Genomic DNA, 20,418 nt, shown 5'->3' on the forward strand with positions numbered 1-20,418 from the left:
CCGAAGACCTCCAATATATCAATGTTTCACGCAAACTGTTGTCATCAGCTTCGAGCTGACAATACTTAATGTTGACATTGCAACTCTCCGAGAAGCACGATTCCGATCGACTGGATGCATTAGAGAGAAAGACCACACCTTCTTCTGACAAAGAAACACCTACAAGAAACAAGAAAATACGGCATAGATTTCTCAGTCAAAGATACACTAAATGATCGATCCTCTCACAAACAGTTCAGAGAGAACCTTGGTACTCCGCCTAATAACTTTCGAGGGCCCCGTCAACCGTCTAAGTGTGTAAGCCCCAACACTCCACTCGTTCTCCGAAGAAAACGACGAGTTCAATGACGTATTAGAGACCACAATCAACATAATTCCGAAACAAGAACATCTGTGCCTACCAATTTTTCTTTTATTATTACAAAGTAGATGCCAAACGGATATTGAATCCATAACTTGGCTGACCTATTCTCACAAGCCTACCAGAACTCCAGGTTTGCCATCGGTATGAAAAAGACACTTTTAATTTGTCAAGATGTTTATCAGCCATATTCTCTTATTACAGTATCAACAACTACGAAATTTCGGATGTCTTCATTTTCACTTGTATTGTTCCTACCATCACAAACAAACCCTCGATTGAAGCTGAATTTAATTCCTTGTTGGAAAGTCTACCTCAGCGATGTTGCAGCTGAATAATAGGGCCTAGAGCAACAACAAGTTGAGTGAGCACACCAAAACAGAAGTGTAGTAAGCCTAAGAGATATTTTAAGGTCAAGGTCGATTCCAGCTATTTTATCCGGAAATGAGGTTGTGACTATAGGTAAGAGGAGTAAATAGATTGATTATTTAGATATACAATAGTAAAAGGATTTTGAGATTTGTTGTTCAAGTCCTTTATGAGTCCCTTTCACCAGTATCCATCGGAAATATTCGCGTTCTTAATCTCTGCCTTCAGTACACATCGAGATCTTCCCGTTATGTGACTCTTTTATCAGTATTCACTGCAGATAACCCCGACTCTTGAAATAAACCTAATTAATACCTGAAGATTAAATATAGGTTCAGTGAATCTGTAAGAAGTTTATCGTGTCTCTTTATCTATTTACATTTGTAAAATCAGTTTTAGAAATGTATATTTAAAAAATCTCATATGAAAGAAAGAGATAACAATTTCCAATTTATTCACGTATGTATTACGTGACAAACTGAGACTTTACTGTGGACATGAAAACTGAACTATTGATTCACTGGAAAAGAAGAATTATAAGCTACTTTTACATTTCTTTGAGTGAATATTCTAATAGATCTGTTATTTAATCCACATCCATTTAAGAAAAAGATCGTAAGGTGCCTGCTATATTCCTTGGCAGTATGTTGTACCGTTGGTTTGTGTGCGTGTTTTTTCTTCGGTGTTTGTTTTCTTCGTTGTGTATTTCTTTCACATTTGCCGAGGGAGGTAAGGCCGAGTGGATCTCCAGCAAATTGAGGATTCGATCTTCTACATGTGCATGTCATTCGGGCCTGATACATGACGGAGAGGATGCTATACTGGTCCTAAACAGTGTACCGGACTTTTTCAAATTCAAACTTTCTTATAAGCGTGAAATATAAAATTTAATAAATCAGTTGGTTGCGTGCATATTTCATATAATTGATAACGCGGCTCAAGTCCCAAGAGGGGACCTTTGAAAACAATTAAACCATTCAATTTTTTTTATAAACCTAACCGTCATCTTTAATTGTTTCAATGGAACAACCTATTTTTTAAATTCATTATTAAATTGAGGCTATTCATTGTCTAGATTTACCAGCAATTATATCCTTTCTCATAAATAAATCATAAAATACATCTTCAATACATAGAAAAGAGGAGTATATAAGCATTCATTTACGGATATACCATCAATGAGAAATAATGAAAAGGATACAGAAGTATGATCTTTCCCTCGCATTCATCAAAGGACGAATTCAATCATAATCGGTATTTAATCACAAAGGTATATCAGATATAAAATATATCTATGATTTCAGTTGGGGATATAGCTCAGTGGTAGAACGTTCGCATCGCAAGTGAAAGGCCCCGGGTTCGACTCCCGGTATCTCCATAGTTTTGGTTTTCCAATGCCGTTCACTGGTTGTATTATAATATACATGTTCTCCATTTTAATTTGTTTTCTTGTTAGAAATTGGTTTTTACGTTAAAGAATCTATTGAAATTGTACTCTTTACTCATGGCAAATAGAAACTTAGGCGCTATGTAGTTGCCACATGCGGGTTCTAATTGATAAATTACTTGAAGGTTCTACAATACTTTCACTACACTATATATCACGACACGGGAACAATGTTGACTACTATCTTTCAAATAGGAGTTCCATGCAAACTTTCATCTTACCTGACAGCTGGAGATGGGCTACACGGAGAAAGATAGAGATGGAAGTTTATTTCCATCATATAAATTCTGTGTGTTGTGCGGGGACAATTCAACTACCTTTATATAATGACAAGCTGCATAGAATTATATTGCTACACTAATTTGGGGAGATCAATCTGATTCAACGTACAGCTATGCAGCGGGAAAGAACGGGAAAGGAAGATCGTTCATTGTGTGGATGTGAGTTACTTCCAGAAAGGCGGAAGGGAGGGAAAGAGAACACTTGAATAATACTTGCTGTTGAGTCGATCTTTCTTTCCACATACTATCTAATATAATTTGGCAATGATTTCAGACCCTCTATAACCACCCCAACTGACCTCACCCAACCCGACTGTGAAACAACGTTTTAATACATCATCCGTTACTTTTACTAGAAACCGTTTCAGCTATAGGCGTTTCTAAAATATTTTGCTAAAAAAAGTTTGGTTTGCTTTCGTCCTTTAATGAAATGCAACACATGTAGGCTGTTTAATGCCGAGGCAATTGGGCAACTCGCGAACATAAGGTGTATCCCGCCTCAGCCATCTTCCTTCAGTCACTGCCTGGAGCTTAGAAAAGCCTACGCTCGACAAAGCGACAGCCACTATTGCCCCAGGTAAAACTAGGAGGAGAAAAAAAAGAAACCTGCCCTAATAACATCATGCTGGAATGTCAGAACTATGACAACTGGCCTTTCCGAAGACGTCCAATATATCAATGTTTCACGCAAACTGCTGTGATCAGCTTTGAGCTGACAATACTTAATGTTGACATTGCAACTCTCCGAGAAGCACGATTCCGATCGACTGGATGCATTAGAGAGAAAGACCACATATTCTTATGGCAATGAAACACCTAGAAGAAACAAGAAAATACGGCATAGATTTCTCAGTCAAAGATACACTAGTTGATCGATCCTCTCACAAACCGTCTAAGTGTGTACGCCCCAACACTCCACTCTTTCTCCGAAGAAAAGGACGAGTTCAATGACGTATTAGAGACCACAATCAACATAATTCCGAAACAAGAACATTTGTGCCTACTAAGTTTTTTTTTTATACAAAGTAGACGCCAAACGGACACTGAATCCATAACTTCGCTGACCTATTCTCACAAGCCTACCGGAACTCCAGGTTTACCATCGGTATGAAAAAGACACTTTTAATTTGTCAAGATGTTTGTCAGCCATATTCTCTTAATACAGTTTCAACAACTACGAAATTGCTGATGTCTTCATTTTCACTTGCACTGTTTCTACCATCACAAACAAACCCTCGATTGAACCTGAATTTAATTCCCTTGTTGGAAAGTCCACCTCAGCGATGTTACAGCTGGATAATAGGGCCTAGAGCACCAACAAACTGAGTGAGCACACCAAAACAGAAGTGTAGTAAGCCTAAGAGATTTTATAAGGTCAATTTCGATTGCAGCTATTTTATCCGGAAATGAGGTTGTGACTATAGGTAAGAGGAGTAAATCGATTGATTATTTAGATATACAATAGTAAAAGGATTTAGAGATTTGTTGTTCAAGTCCTTTATGAGTTCCTTTCACCAGTATCCATCGGAAATATTCGCGTTCTTAATCTCTGCCTTCAGTATACATCGAGATCTTCCCGTTATGTGATTCTTTTTTCAGTATTCACTGCAGATAACACCGACTCTTGAAATAAACCTAATTAATACCTGAAGATTAAATATAGGTTCAGTGAATCTGTAAGAAGTTTATCGTGTCTCTTTATCTATTTACGTTTGTAAAATCACTTTTAGAAATGTATATTTAAAAAATCTCATATGAAAGAAAGAGATAACAATTTCCAATTTATTCCCGTATGTATTACGTGACAAACTGAGACTTCACTGTGGACATGAAAACTAAACTATTGATTCATTGGAAAAGAAGAATTATAAGCTACTTTTACATTTCTTTGAGTGAATATTCTAATAGATCTGTTATTTAATCCACATACATTTAAGAGAAAGATCGTAAGGTGCCTGCTACATTCCTTGGCAGTAGGTTGTACCGTTGGTTTGTGTGTGTGTTTTCTTTCTTCAGTGTTTGTTTTCTTCGTTGTGTATTTCTTTCACATTTACCGAGGGAGGTAAGGCTGAGTGGATCTCCGTCAAATTGAGGATTCGATCTTCTACATGTGCATGTCATTCGGGCCTGATACATGACGGAGAGGATGCTATACTGGTCCTAAACAGTGTACCGGACTTTTTCAAATTCAAACTTTCTTATAAACGTGAAATATAAAATTTAATAAATCAGTTGGTTACGTGCATATTTCGTATAATTGATAACGCGGCTCAAGTCCCAAGAGGTGACCTTTGAAAACAATAAAACCATTCAATTTTTTATAAACCTAACCGTCATCTTTAGTTGTTTCAATGGAACAGCCTATTTTTTGAATTCATTACTAAATTGTGGCTATTCATTGTCTAGTCTTACCCGCAATTATGTCCTTTCTCATAAATAAATCATAAAATACATATTCAAAACATTGAAAAGAGAAGTATATAGTCATTTATTTACGGATATACCATCAATGAGAAATAATGAAAAGGATACAAAAGTATGGTCTTTCCCTCGCATTTTGAAAATACGATTTCAATGATAATCGGTATTTAATCACAAACGTATATCAAATATAAAATATACCTATGCCTTCAGTTGGGGATATAGCTCAGTGGTAGAGCGTTCGCATCGCAAGTGAAAGGCCCCGGGTTCGACTCCCGGTATCTCCATAGTTTTGGTTTTCCAATGCCGTTCACTGGTTACACATGTTCTCCATTTTATCTTGTTAGAAATTGGTTTTTACGTTAAAGATTCTATTGAAATTGTACTCTGTACTCATGGCAAATAGAAACTTAGGCGCTATGTAGTTGCCACATGCGGGATCTAATTGATAAATTACTTGAAGTCTCTACAATACTTTCACTACACTACATATCACGACACGGGAACAATGTTGACTACTATCTTTCAAATAGGAGTTCCATGCAAACTTTCATCTTACCTGACAGCTGGAGATGGGCTACACGGAGAAAGATAGAGATGGAAGTTTATTTCCATCATATAAATTCTGTGTGTTGTGCGGGCACAATTCAACCACCTATATATAATGACAAGCTGCATAGAATTATATTGCTACACTAATTTGGGGAGATCAAGCCGATTCACCAAGAACATCAGCAGCAATAGTCTTCTCTGAATTCAATATACAAACGAGATCCAGATTACCTGACTATTGGTCCATTTACACTACTGAATTCTGGGCTATACTTGAATCACTACAATGGATTAAAGACAACCAAATACCTAAAGCAGTCATTAGAAGCGATTCCCTAAGCGTAATCAAATCGATCCAAAATCGCAATACACACTCTAGGGAACAATCCTTCGACAGAGCATGCCAATTAATCGACGATATCGCCACAGCACATTAATTAGTCGAGCTCATGTGGATACCGTCGCACATTGGAATCTCTGGCAGCGAAACAGCAGACAAAGTTGCACAAACCAAACTAGGAGATCAAAACTCAATCAACTTAACTATAGCTCTACAGAAGCACTAAGCTTCTCGCAAACATATACAAACCAAAAATGGCAAGATTTTTGGAACTCCTCCACAAAAGGTAAAAAGCACCATGAAACCCACTAAACCGTAGATAGGAACATACAGCTACCTAAGGGTATCTATTTAGAACAGAAAACCATAAACAAATTAATGACTGGAAAAACTAAACTAGAAACCAGTTTTGGAAGGTTTATAGGACCCAAACCAGCAGCCATTAACTGCTGTAACTGCCACACCACCGAAGATCTACGCCACGTATTCAGTATATGCCCAAAATATCAACCCGCTACGAAAATATTTATCAAAAACCAAAAAGAGATTGGATCACCAAACACATATCCAGAGTTACTTACGGACTCTAATAAAAATAAACAATCAGCATATAAAAATATAAATAAATTCATAGATTCAGCAGGACTTAGGAATATAATATAATTACTATCCCCACAAAACCAAAAGACCCAGTAACTAGCTAAATAAATTTAGAAGCCCTCACATAAAAACCCATAACATATCATTCAATGTTATAAAAATATTAATAAATAAATCACTTACGAAGCACATATAAAAAACTAAGGAAACCGCAAAATCGGATGTCCTAGATGTCCTTAACGAACCGTGTAATCAGCAAGGACTGCGGTCCTAAATGTCCTTAACGAACCGTGTAATCGGCTAGGACTCCGGTCTCTAGCTAAATAAAGTATAAATAACATTCAATCTCTAAAAACATTAATAAATAAATAACTTAAAGAGGCAATATCTAAAATCTTATAAATAACATAAAGTAGGAAGCACACACTAAACACCTCGACTAGTAATACCATAATAACCTTGAAAATCTCTCTTCATACATGATTTGTACTAACAACCTCTATAAACAGCATAGAGCACACACCCCTTTTTAGAACATTTTGAAAAAGAAAAAAAAACTAGGCAAATGCAACAAGAAACCAGCGATGTGAAAAGCAACCAGGACCATTCCCGAGCTCTCCTTCCCACTAATGACAGCCAACCATTCAACTGTAAGGGACCTTTATGGACCCACAGACTGAGGCCAAACTATCAGGATTCCATGAACCCATAAAAGCCTAGGGTAGGTGGCACCATTCCCTTTCCCAGGAAAAACTAACAGACTGCGGTGCGTCAGAAAAAAAGTGGCACATGCACAATTGTGCGCACACCGCTATAATTAAACTCAACAACAACAACAAGATGATTCAACGTACAGCTATGCAATGGGGAACAACGGGAAAGGAGGATCGTTTGATTATGTGGATGTTAGTTTCTTCCAGAAAGGCGGAAGGGAGGGAAAGAGAACATTTGAATAATACTTGCTGTTCAGTCGATTTTCCTCTCCACATAAGATCTAATATAAATTGGCAACGATTTCAGACCCTCTATACCCACCCCAACTGACCTCACCGAACTCGACTGTAAAATAAGGTTGGAATACTTCATCCGTTACTTTTACTATAAACCGTTTCAGCTATAGGCGTTTCTAAAATATTTTGCTAAAAAGAGGTTAGTTTGCTTTGGTCCTTTAATGAAATGCAACACATGTAGGCTGTTTAATGCGGAGGCAATTGGGGAACTCGCGAACATAAGTTGTTATCCCGCCTCAGCCATCTTCCTTCAGTCACTGCCTGAGCTTAGAAAAGCCTACGCTCGACAAATCGACAGCCACTATTGCACCAGGTAAAACTAGGAGGAAAAAAAAAAGAAACCTGCCCTAATAACATCATGCTGGAATGTCAGAACTATGACAACTGGCCTTTCCGAAGACCTCCAATATATCAATGTTTCACGCAAACTGCTTTGATCAGCTTCGAGCTGACAATACTGAATGTTGACATTGCAACTCTCCGAGAAGCACGATTCCAATCGACTGGATGCATTAGAGAGAAAGACCACACCTTCTTCTGACAAAGAAACACCTGCAAGAAACAAGAAAATACGGCATAGATTTCTCAGTCAAAGATACACTAAATGTTCGATCCTCTCACAGACAGTTCAGAGAGAACCTTGGTACTCCTCCTAATAACTTTCGAGATCCCCGTCAACCGTCTGAGTGTGTAAGCCCCAACACTCCACTCGTTCTCCGAAGAAAAGGACGAGATGAATGACGCATTAGAGACCACAATTAACATAATTCCGAAACAAAAACATATGTGCCTACTAAGTTTGTTTTTTTTTTATTGCAAAGGGCCTAGAGCACCAACAAACTGAGTGAGCACACCAAAACAGAAGTGTAGTAAACCTAGGAGACTTTTTAATGTCAAGGTCGATTGCAGCTATTTTTATCCGGAAATGAGGTTGTGACTATAGGTAAGAGGAGTAAATAGATTGATTATTTAGATATAGAATAACAAAAGGCTTTTGATACTTGGTGTTCAAGTCCTTTATGAGTCTCTTTCATCAGTATCCATCGGAAATATTCTCTTTACGAATCTCTTTCTCCAATATACATCGAGATCTTCCCGTTATGAGTCTCTTTTATCAGTATGCACTGCAGATAACACCGACTCTTGAAATAAACCTAATTAATACCTCAAGAATAAATATAGGTTCAGTGAATCTTTAAGAAGTTTATCGAGTCTATTTTTCTATTTACATTTGTAAAATCACTTTTAGAAATGTATATTTTAAAAAAATCTCATATGAAAGAAAGAGACAACAATTTCCAAGTTATTCACATATGTATTACGTGACAAATTGAGACTTTACTGTGGACATGAGAACTGAACTATTGATTCACCGGAAAAGAAGAATTATAAGCTACTTTTACATTTCTTTGAGTGAATATTTGAATAGATCTGTTATTTAATCCACTTACATTTAAGAAAAAGATCGTAAACTGCCTGCTACATTCCTTGGCAGCATAGTTGTACCGTTGGTTTGTGTGTGTGTGTTTATTTTCAGTGTTTGTTTCCTTCGTTGTGTATTTCTTTCACATTTGCTGAGGGAGGTAAGGCCGAGTGGATCTCCAGCAAATTGAGGATTAGATCTTCTACATGTGCATGTCATTCGGGCCTGATACATGACAGAGAGGATGCTATACTGGTCCTAAACAGTGTAAAGGACTTTTTCAAATTCAAACTTTCTTATAAACGTGAAATATAAAATTCAGTAAATCGGTTGGTTACGTGCATATTTCATATAATTGATTACGCGGCTCAAGTCCCAAGAGGGGACCTTTGAAAACAATTCAACCATTCAATTTTTTATGTACCTAATCGTCATCTTTAATTGCTTCAATGGAACAACCTATTTTTTAAATTCATTATTAAATTGAGGCTATTCATTGTCTAGTCTTACCCGCAACTGTGTCCTTTCTCATAAATAAATCATAAAATACATCTTCAATACATAGAAAAGAGGAGTATATAGTCATTAATTTACGGATATACCCTCAATGACAAATGATCAAAAGCATACAAAAGTATGATCTTTCCCTCGCATTTATCAAAAGACGAATTCAATGATAATCGGTATTTAACCACAAACGTATAGCAGGTATAAAATATCCCCAGGCATTCAGTTGGGGATATAGCTCAGTGGTAGAGCGTTCGCATCGCAAGTGAAAGGCCCCGGGTTCGACTCCCGGTATCTCCATAGTTTTGGTTTTCCAATGCCGTTCACTGGTTGTATTGTAATACACATGTTCTCCATTTTATCTTGTTAGAAATTGGTTTTTACGTTAAAGATTCTATTGAAATTGTACTCTGTACTCATGGCAAATAGAAACTTAGGCGCTATGTAGTTGCCACATGCGGGATCTAATTGATAAATTACTTGAAGTCTCTACAATACTTTCACTACACTACATATCACGACACGGGAACAATGTTGACTACTATCTTTCAAATAGGAGTTCCATGCAAACTTTCATCTTACCTGACAGCTGGAGATGGGCTACACGGAGAAAGATAGAGATGGAAGTTTATTTCCATCATATAAATTCTGTGTGTTGTGCGGGGACAATTCAACTACCTATATATAATGACAAATTGTATATAATTATATTGCTACACTATATTCGGGAGATCAATCTGATTCAACGTACAGCTATGCAACGGGGAAGAATGGGAAAGGAAGATCGTTTGATTGTGCGGATGTGGGTTACTTCCAGAAAGGCGGAGGGGAGGGAAAGAGAACACTTGAATACTACTTGCTCTTGAGTCGATCTTACTTTCCACATACTATCTAATATAAATTTGCAATAATTTCAGACCCTCTATACCCACCCCAACTGACCTCACCCAACCCGACTGTGAAATAACGTTTTAATACTTCATCCGTTACTTTTGCTATAAATCGTGCTGCTATAGGTGCTTGCAAAATATTTTGCTAGAAAGAGTTTGGTTTCCTTTGGTCCTTTAATGAAATGCATCACATGTAGGCTGTTTAATGCGCAGGCAATTGGGGAACTCGCGAACATAAGGTGTTATCCCGCCGCAACCATCTTCCTTCAGTCACTGCCTGGAGCTTAGAAAAGCCTACGCGCGACAAATGGACAGACACTATTGCACGAGGTAAAACTGGGACAAAAAAAAAAACAACAAAAAACAAAAAAACAACTTCTCTAATAACATCATGCTGGAATGTCAGAACTATGACAACTGGCCTTTCCGAAGACGTCCAATATATCAATGTTTCACGCAAACTGCTGTGATCAGCTTTGAGCTGACAATACTTAATGTTGACATTGCAACTCTCCGAGAAGCACGATTCCAATCGACTGGATGCATTAGAGAGAAAGACCACACCTTCTTCTGGCAATGAAACACCTACAAGAAACAAGAAAATACGGCATAGATTTCTCAGTCAAAGATACACTAGTTGATCGATCCTCTCACAAACCGTCTGAGTGTGTACGCCCCAATACTCCACTCTTTCTCCGAAGAAAAGGACGAGTTCAATGACGTATTAGAGACCACAATCAACATAATTCCGAAACAAGAACATCTGTGCCTACTAAGTTTTTTTTTTATTACAAAGTAGACGCCAAACGAATATTGGAGTCCATAACTTGGCTGACCTATTCTCACAAGCCTACCAGAACTCCAGATTTACCATCGGTATGAAAAAGACACTTTTAATTTGTCAAGATGTTTGTCAGCCATATTCTCTTAATACAGTTTCAACAACTACGAAATTGCGGATGTCTTCATTTTCACTTGCGTTGTTTCTACCATCACAAACAAACCCTCGATTGAAGCTGAATTTAATCCCTTGTTGGAAAGTCCATCTCAGCGATGTTACAGCTGGATAATAGGGCCTAGAGCACCAACAAACTGAGTGGGCACACCAAAACAGAAGTGTAGTAAGCCCAAGAGATATTTTAAGGTCAAGGTCGATTGCAGCTATTTTATCCGGAAATGAGGTTGTGACTATAGGTAAGAGGAGTAAATAGATTGATTATTTAGATATACAATAGTAAAAGGATTTTGAGATTTGTTGTTCAAGTCCTTTATGAGTCCCTTTCACCAGTATCCATCGGAAATATTCGCGTTCTTAATCTCTGCCTTCAGTATACATCGAGATCTTCCCGTTATGTGACTCTTTTTTCAGTATTCACTGCAGATAACACCGACTCTTGAAATAAACCTAATTAATACCTGAAGATTAAATATAGGTTCAGTGAATCTTTAAGAAGTTTATCGTGTCTCTTTATCTATTTACGTTTGTAAAATCACTTTTAGAAATGTATATTTAAAAAATCTCATATGAAAGAAAGAGATAACAATTTCCAATTTATTCACGTATGTATTACGTGACAAACTGAGACTTCACTGTGGACATGAAAACTAAACTATTGATTCATTGGAAAAGAAGAATTATAAGCTACTTTTACATTTCTTTGAGTGAATATTCTAATAGATCTGTTATTTAATCCACATACATTTAAGAGAAAGATCGTAAGGTGCCTGCTACATTCCTTGGCAGTAGGTTGTACCGTTGGTTTGTGTGTGTGTTTTCTTTCTTCAGTGTTTGTTTTCTTCGTTGTGTATTTCTTTCACATTTACCGAGGGAGGTAAGGCTGAGTGGATCTCCGTCAAATTGAGGATTCGATCTTCTACATGTGCATGTCATTCGGGCCTGATACATGACGGAGAGGATGCTATACTGGTCCTAAACAGTGTACCGGACTTTTTCAAATTCAAACTTTCTTATAAACGTGAAATATAAAATTTAATAAATCAGTTGGTTACGTGCATATTTCGTATAATTGATAACGCGGCTCAAGTCCCAAGAGGTGACCTTTGAAAACAATAAAACCATTCAATTTTTTATAAACCTAACCGTCATCTTTAGTTGTTTCAATGGAACAGCCTATTTTTTGAATTCATTACTAAATTGTGGCTATTCATTGTCTAGTCTTACCCGCAATTATGTCCTTTCTCATAAATAAATCATAAAATACATATTCAAAACATTGAAAAGAGAAGTATATAGTCATTTATTTACGGATATACCATCAATGAGAAATAATGAAAAGGATACAAAAGTATGGTCTTTCCCTCGCATTTTGAAAATACGATTTCAATGATAATCGGTATTTAATCACAAACGTATATCAAATATAAAATATACCTATGCCTTCAGTTGGGGATATAGCTCAGTGGTAGAGCGTTCGCATCGCAAGTGAAAGGCCCCGGGTTCGACTCCCGGTATCTCCATAGTTTTGGTTTTCCAATGCCGTTCACTGGTTGTATTGTAATATACATGTTGTACATTTTAATTATTTTTTTCTTCTTAGAAATTGTTTTTACGTTAAAGAATCTATTGAAATTGTACTCTGTACTCATGGCAAATAGAAACTTAGGCGCTATGTAGTTGCCACATGCGGGATCTAACTGATAAATTACTTGAAGACTCTACAATACTTTCACTACACTATATATCACGACACGGGAACAATGTTGACTACTATCTTTCAAATAGGAGCTCCATGCACACTTTCATCTTACCTGACAGCTGGAGATGGGCTACACGGAGAAAGATAGAGATGGAAGTTTATTTCCATCATATAAATTCTGTGTGTTGTGCGGGCACAATTCAACCACCTATATATAATGACAAGCTGCATAGAATTATATTGCTACACTAATTTGGGGAGATCAAGCCGATTCACCAAGAACATCAGCAGCAATAGTCTTCTCTGAATTCAATATACAAACGAGATCCAGATTACCTGACTATTGGTCCATTTACACTACTGAATTCTGGGCTATACTTGAATCACTACAATGGATTAAAGACAACCAAATAACTAAAGCAGTCATTAGAAGCGATTCCCTAAGCGTAATCAAATCGATCCAAAATCGCAATACACACTCTAGGGAACAATCCTTCGACAGAGCATGCCAATTAATCGACGATATCGCCACAGCACATTAATTAGTCGAGCTCATGTGGATACCGTCGCACATTGGAATCTCTGGCAGCGAAACAGCAGACAAAGTTGCACAAACCAAACTAGGAGATCAAAACTCAATCAACTTAACTATAGCTCTACAGAAGCACTAAGCTTCTCACAAACATATACAAACCAAAAATGGCAAGATTTTTGGAACTCCTCCACAAAAGGTAAAAAGCACCATGAAACCCACTAAACCGTAGATAGGAACATACAGCTACCTAAGGGTATCTATTTAGAACAGAAAACCATAAACAAATTAATGACTGGAAAAACTAAACTAGAAACCAGTTTTGGAAGGTTTATAGGACCCAAACCAGCAGCCATTAACTGCTGTAACTGCCACACCACCGAAGATCTACACCACGTATTCAGTATATGCCCAAAATATCAACCCGCTACGAAAATATTTATCAAAAGCCAAAAAGAGATTGGATCACCAAACACATATCCAGAGTTACTTACGGACTCTAATAAAAATAAACAATCAGCATATAAAAATATAAATAAATTCATAGATTCAGCAGGACTTAGGAATATAATATAATTACTATCCCCACAAAACCAAAAGACCCAGTAACTAGCTAAATAAATTTAGAAGCCCTCACATAAAAACCCATAACATATCATTGAATGTTATAAAAATATTAATAAATAAATCACTTACGAAGCACATATAAAAAACTAAGGAAACCGCAAAATCGGATGTCCTAGAAGTCCTTAACGAACCGACTAATCAGCAAGGACTGCGGTCCTAAATGTCCTTAACGAACCGTGTAATCGGCTAGGACTCCGGTCTCTAGCTAAATAAAGTATAAATAACATTCAATCTCTAAAAACATTAATAAATAAATAACTTAAAGAGGCAATATCTAAAAACTTATAAATAACATAAAGTAGGAAGCACACACTAAACACCTCGACTAGTAATACCATAATAACCTTGAAAATCTCTCTTCATACATGATTTGTACTAACAACCTCTATAAACAGCATAGAGCACACACCCCTTTTTAGAACATTTTGAAAAAGAAAAAAAAACTAGGCAAATGCAACAAGAAACCAGCGATGTGAAAAGCAACCAGGACCATTCCCGAGCTCTCCTTCCCACTAATGACAGCCAACCATTCAACTGTAAGGGACCTCTATGGACCCACAGATTGAGGCCAAACTATCAGGGTTCCATGAACCCATAAAAGCCTAGGGTAGGTGGCACCATTCCCTTTCCCAGGAAAAACTAACAGACTGCGGTGCGTCAGAAAAAAAGTGGCACATGCACAATTGTGCGCACACCACTATAATTAAACTCAACAACAACAACAAGATGATTCAACGTACAGCTATGCAATGGGGAACAACGGGAAAGGAGGATCGTTTGATTATGTGGATGTTAGTTTCTTCCAGAAAGGCGGAAGGGAGGGAAAGAGAACATTTGAATAATACTTGCTGTTCAGTCGATTTTCCTCTCCACATAAGATCTAATATAAATTGGCAACGATTTCAGACCCTCTATACCCACCCCAACTGACCTCACCGAACTCGACTGTAAAATAAGGTTGGAATACTTCATCCGTTACTTTTACTATAAACCGTTTCAGCTATAGGCGTTTCTAAAATATTTTGCTAAAAAGAGGTTAGTTTGCTTTGGTCCTTTAATGAAATGCAACACATGTAGGCTGTTTAATGCGGAGGCAATTGGGGAACTCGCGAACATAAGTTGTTATCCCGCCTCAGCCATCTTCCTTCAGTCACTGCCTGAGCTTAGAAAAGCCTACGCTCGACAAATCGACAGCCACTATTGCACCAGGTAAAACTAGGAGGAAAAAAAAAAGAAACCTGCCCTAATAACATCATGCTGGAATGTCAGAACTATGACAACTGGCCTTTCCGAAGACCTCCAATATATCAATGTTTCACGCAAACTGCTTTGATCAGCTTCGAGCTGACAATACTTAATGTTGACATTGCAACTCTCCGAGAAGCACGATTCCAATCGACTGGATGCATTAGAGAGAAAGACCACACCTTCTTCTGACAAAGAAACACCTGCAAGAAACAAGAAAATACGGCATAGATTTCTCAGTCAAAGATACACTAAATGTTCGATCCTCTCACAGACAGTTCAGAGAGAACCTTGGTACTCCTCCTAATAACTTTCGAGATCCCCGTCAACCGTCTGAGTGTGTAAGCCCCAACACTCCACTCGTTCTCCGAAGAAAAGGACGAGATGAATGACGCATTAGAGACCACAATTAACATAATTCCGAAACAAAAACATATGTGCCTACTAAGTTTGTTTTTTTTTTATTGCAAAGGGCCTAGAGCACCAACAAACTGAGTGAGCACACCAAAACAGAAGTGTAGTAAACCTAGGAGACTTTTTAATGTCAAGGTCGATTGCAGCTATTTTTATCCGGAAATGAGGTTGTGACTATAGGTAAGAGGAGTAAATAGATTGATTATTTAGATATAGAATAACAAAAGGCTTTTGATACTTGGTGTTCAAGTCCTTTATGAGTCTCTTTCATCAGTATCCATCGGAAATATTCTCTTTACGAATCTCTTTCTCCAATATACATCGAGATCTTCCCGTTATGAGTCTCTTTTATCAGTATGCACTGCAGATAACACCGACTCTTGAAATAAACCTAATTAATACCTCAAGAATAAATATAGGTTCAGTGAATCTTTAAGAAGTTTATCGAGTCTATTTTTCTATTTACATTTGTAAAATCACTTTTAGAAATGTATATTTTAAAAAAATCTCATATGAAAGAAAGAGACAACAATTTCCAAGTTATTCACATATGTATTACGTGACAAATTGAGACTTTACTGTGGACATGAGAACTGAACTATTGATTCACCGGAAAAGAAGAATTATAAGCTACTTTTACATTTCTTTGAGTGAATATTTGAATAGATCTGTTATTTAATCCACTTACATTTAAGAAAAAGATCGTAAACTGCCTGCTACATTCCTTGGCAGCATAGTTGTACCGTTGGTTTGTGTGTGTGTGTTTATTTTCAGTGTTTGTTTCCTTCGTTGTGTATTTCTTTCACATTTGCTGAGGGAGGTAAGGCCGAGTGGATCTCCAGCAAATTGAGGATTAGATCTTCTACATGTGCATGTCATTCGGGCCTGATACATGACAGAGAGGATGCTATACTGGTCCTAAACAGTGTAAAGGACTTTTTCAAATTCAAACTTTCTTATAAACGTGAAATATAAAATTCAGTAAATCGGTTGGTTACGTGCATATTTCATATAATTGATTACGCGGCTCAAGTCCCAAGAGGGGACCTTTGAAAACAATTCAACCATTCAATTTTTTATGTACCTAATCGTCATCTTTAATTGCTTCAATGGAACAACCTATTTTTTAAATTCATTATTAAATTGAGGCTATTCATTGTCTAGTCTTACCCGCAACTGTGTCCTTTCTCATAAATAAATCATAAAATACATCTTCAATACATAGAAAAGAGGAGTATATAGTCATTAATTTACGGATATACCCTCAATGACAAATGATCAAAAGCATACAAAAGTATGATCTTTCCCTCGCATTTATCAAAAGACGAATTCAATGATAATCGGTATTTAACCACAAACGTATAGCAGGTATAAAATATCCCCAGGCATTCAGTTGGGGATATAGCTCAGTGGTAGAGCGTTCGCATCGCAAGTGAAAGGCCCCGGGTTCGACTCCCGGTATCTCCATAGTTTTGGTTTTCCAATGCCGTTCACTGGTTGTATTGTAATACACATGTTCTCCATTTTATCTTGTTAGAAATTGGTTTTTACGTTAAAGATTCTATTGAAATTGTACTCTGTACTCATGGCAAATAGAAACTTAGGCGCTATGTAGTTGCCACATGCGGGATCTAATTGATAAATTACTTGAAGTCTCTACAATACTTTCACTACACTACATATCACGACACGGGAACAATGTTGACTACTATCTTTCAAATAGGAGTTCCATGCAAACTTTCATCTTACCTGACAGCTGGAGATGGGCTACACGGAGAAAGATAGAGATGGAAGTTTATTTCCATCATATAAATTCTGTGTGTTGTGCGGGGACAATTCAACTACCTATATATAATGACAAATTGTATATAATTATATTGCTACACTATATTCGGGAGATCAATCTGATTCAACGTACAGCTATGCAACGGGGAAGAATGGGAAAGGAAGATCGTTTGATTGTGCGGATGTGGGTTACTTCCAGAAAGGCGGAGGGGAGGGAAAGAGAACACTTGAATACTACTTGCTCTTGAGTCGATCTTACTTTCCACATACTATCTAATATAAATTTGCAATAATTTCAGACCCTCTATACCCACCCCAACTGACCTCACCCAACCCGACTGTGAAATAACGTTTTAATACTTCATCCGTTACTTTTGCTATAAATCGTGCTGCTATAGGTGCTTGCAAAATATTTTGCTAGAAAGAGTTTGGTTTCCTTTGGTCCTTTAATGAAATGCATCACATGTAGGCTGTTTAATGCGCAGGCAATTGGGGAACTCGCGAACATAAGGTGTTATCCCGCCGCAACCATCTTCCTTCAGTCACTGCCTGGAGCTTAGAAAAGCCTACGCGCGACAAATGGACAGACACTATTGCACGAGGTAAAACTGGGACAAAAAAAAAAACAACAAAAAACAAAAAACAACTTCTCTAATAACATCATGCTGGAATGTCAGAACTATGACAACTGGCCTTTCCGAAGACGTCCAATATATCAATGTTTCACGCAAACTGCTGTGATCAGCTTTGAGCTGACAATACTTAATGTTGACATTGCAACTCTCCGAGAAGCACGATTCCAATCGACTGGATGCATTAGAGAGAAAGACCACACCTTCTTCTGGCAATGAAACACCTACAAGAAACAAGAAAATACGGCATAGATTTCTCAGTCAAAGATACACTAGTTGATCGATCCTCTCACAAACCGTCTGAGTGTGTACGCCCCAATACTCCACTCTTTCTCCGAAGAAAAGGACGAGTTCAATGACGTATTAGAGACCACAATCAACATAATTCCGAAACAAGAACATCTGTGCCTACTAAGTTTTTTTTTTTATTACAAAGTAGACGCCAAACGAATATTGGAGTCCATAACTTGGCTGACCTATTCTCACAAGCCTACCAGAACTCCAGATTTACCATCGGTATGAAAAAGACACTTTTAATTTGTCAAGATGTTTGTCAGCCATATTCTCTTAATACAGTTTCAACAACTACGAAATTGCGGATGTCTTCATTTTCACTTGCGTTGTTTCTACCATCACAAACAAACCCTCGATTGAAGCTGAATTTAATCCCTTGTTGGAAAGTCCATCTCAGCGATGTTACAGCTGGATAATAGGGCCTAGAGCACCAACAAACTGAGTGGGCACACCAAAACAGAAGTGTAGTAAGCCCAAGAGATATTTTAAGGTCAAGGTCGATTGCAGCTATTTTATCCGGAAATGAGGTTGTGACTATAGGTAAGAGGAGTAAATAGATTGATTATTTAGATATACAATAGTAAAAGGATTTTGAGATTTGTTGTTCAAGTCCTTTATGAGTCCCTTTCACCAGTATCCATCGGAAATATTCGCGTTCTTAATCTCTGCCTTCAGTATACATCGAGATCTTCCCGTTATGTGACTCTTTTTTCAGTATTCACTGCAGATAACACCGACTCTTGAAATAAACCTAATTAATACCTGAAGATTAAATATAGGTTCAGTGAATCTTTAAGAAGTTTATCGTGTCTCTTTATCTATTTACGTTTGTAAAATCACTTTTAGAAATGTATATTTAAAAAATCTCATATGAAAGAAAGAGATAACAATTTCCAATTTATTCACGTATGTATTACGTGACAAACTGAGACTTCACTGTGGACATGAAAACTAAACTATTGATTCATTGGAAAAGAAGAATTATAAGCTACTTTTACATTTCTTTGAGTGAATATTCTAATAGATCTGTTATTTAATCCACATACATTTAAGAGAAAGATCGTAAGGTGCCTGCTACATTCCTTGGCAGTAGGTTGTACCGTTGGTTTGTGTGTGTGTTTTCTTTCTTCAGTGTTTGTTTTCTTCGTTGTGTATTTCTTTCACATTTACCGAGGGAGGTAAGGCTGAGTGGATCTCCGTCAAATTGAGGATTCGATCTTCTACATGTGCATGTCATTCTGGCCTGATACATGACGGAGAGGATGCTATACTGGTCCTAAACAGTGTACCGGACTTTTTCAAATTCAAACTTTCTTATAAACGTGAAATATAAAATTTAATAAATCAGTTGGTTACGTGCATATTTCGTATAATTGATAACGCGGCTCAAGTCCCAAGAGGTGACCTTTGAAAACAATAAAACCATTCAATTTTTTATAAACCTAACCGTCATCTTTAGTTGTTTCAATGGAACAGCCTATTTTTTGAATTCATTACTAAATTGTGGCTATTCATTGTCTAGTCTTACCCGCAATTATGTCCTTTCTCATAAATAAATCATAAAATACATATTCAAAACATTGAAAAGAGAAGTATATAGTCATTTATTTACGGATATACCATCAATGAGAAATAATGAAAAGGATACAAAAGTATGGTCTTTCCCTCGCATTTTGAAAATACGATTTCAATGATAATCGGTATTTAATCACAAACGTATATCAAATATAAAATATACCTATGCCTTCAGTTGGGGATATAGCTCAGTGGTAGAGCGTTCGCATCGCAAGTGAAAGGCCCCGGGTTCGACTCCCGGTATCTCCATAGTTTTGGTTTTCCAATGCCGTTCACTGGTTGTATTGTAATATACATGTTGTACATTTTAATTATTTTTTTCTTCTTAGAAATTGTTTTTACGTTAAAGAATCTATTGAAATTGTACTCTGTACTCATGGCAAATAGAAACTTAGGCGATATGTAGTTGCCACATGCGGGATCTAACTGATAAATTACTTGAAGACTCTACAATAC

General features: G+C 37.1%; 6 non-coding genes across 6 annotated transcripts; all 6 read left to right on the top strand.

Moving 5' to 3' along the window:
• Window positions 1-2,036: 2,036 nt before the first annotated feature.
• Trnaa-cgc (transfer RNA alanine (anticodon CGC)) lies at window positions 2,037-2,108 on the top strand. The gene has a single exon. It is a non-coding gene; the product is annotated as a tRNA-Ala (tRNA).
• Window positions 2,109-5,094: 2,986 nt separating this feature from the next.
• Trnaa-cgc (transfer RNA alanine (anticodon CGC)) lies at window positions 5,095-5,166 on the top strand. The gene has a single exon. It is a non-coding gene; the product is annotated as a tRNA-Ala (tRNA).
• A 4,373-nt stretch (window positions 5,167-9,539) lies between these two features.
• Window positions 9,540-9,611, top strand: Trnaa-cgc (transfer RNA alanine (anticodon CGC)). Its single transcript has one exon. It is a non-coding gene; the product is annotated as a tRNA-Ala (tRNA).
• A 2,996-nt stretch (window positions 9,612-12,607) lies between these two features.
• Window positions 12,608-12,679, top strand: Trnaa-cgc (transfer RNA alanine (anticodon CGC)). Its single transcript has one exon. It is a non-coding gene; the product is annotated as a tRNA-Ala (tRNA).
• A 4,392-nt stretch (window positions 12,680-17,071) lies between these two features.
• On the top strand, window positions 17,072-17,143 carry Trnaa-cgc (transfer RNA alanine (anticodon CGC)). Its single transcript has one exon. It is a non-coding gene; the product is annotated as a tRNA-Ala (tRNA).
• A 2,996-nt stretch (window positions 17,144-20,139) lies between these two features.
• Trnaa-cgc (transfer RNA alanine (anticodon CGC)) lies at window positions 20,140-20,211 on the top strand. The gene has a single exon. It is a non-coding gene; the product is annotated as a tRNA-Ala (tRNA).
• The last annotated feature ends 207 nt before the right edge of the window (window positions 20,212-20,418 follow it).

This window comes from Sinohyriopsis cumingii, chromosome 1, assembly GCF_028554795.1.
Source record: "Sinohyriopsis cumingii isolate HCF-2022 chromosome 1, ASM2855479v2, whole genome shotgun sequence".
NCBI classification, from domain to species: domain Eukaryota; kingdom Metazoa; phylum Mollusca; class Bivalvia; order Unionida; family Unionidae; genus Sinohyriopsis; species Sinohyriopsis cumingii.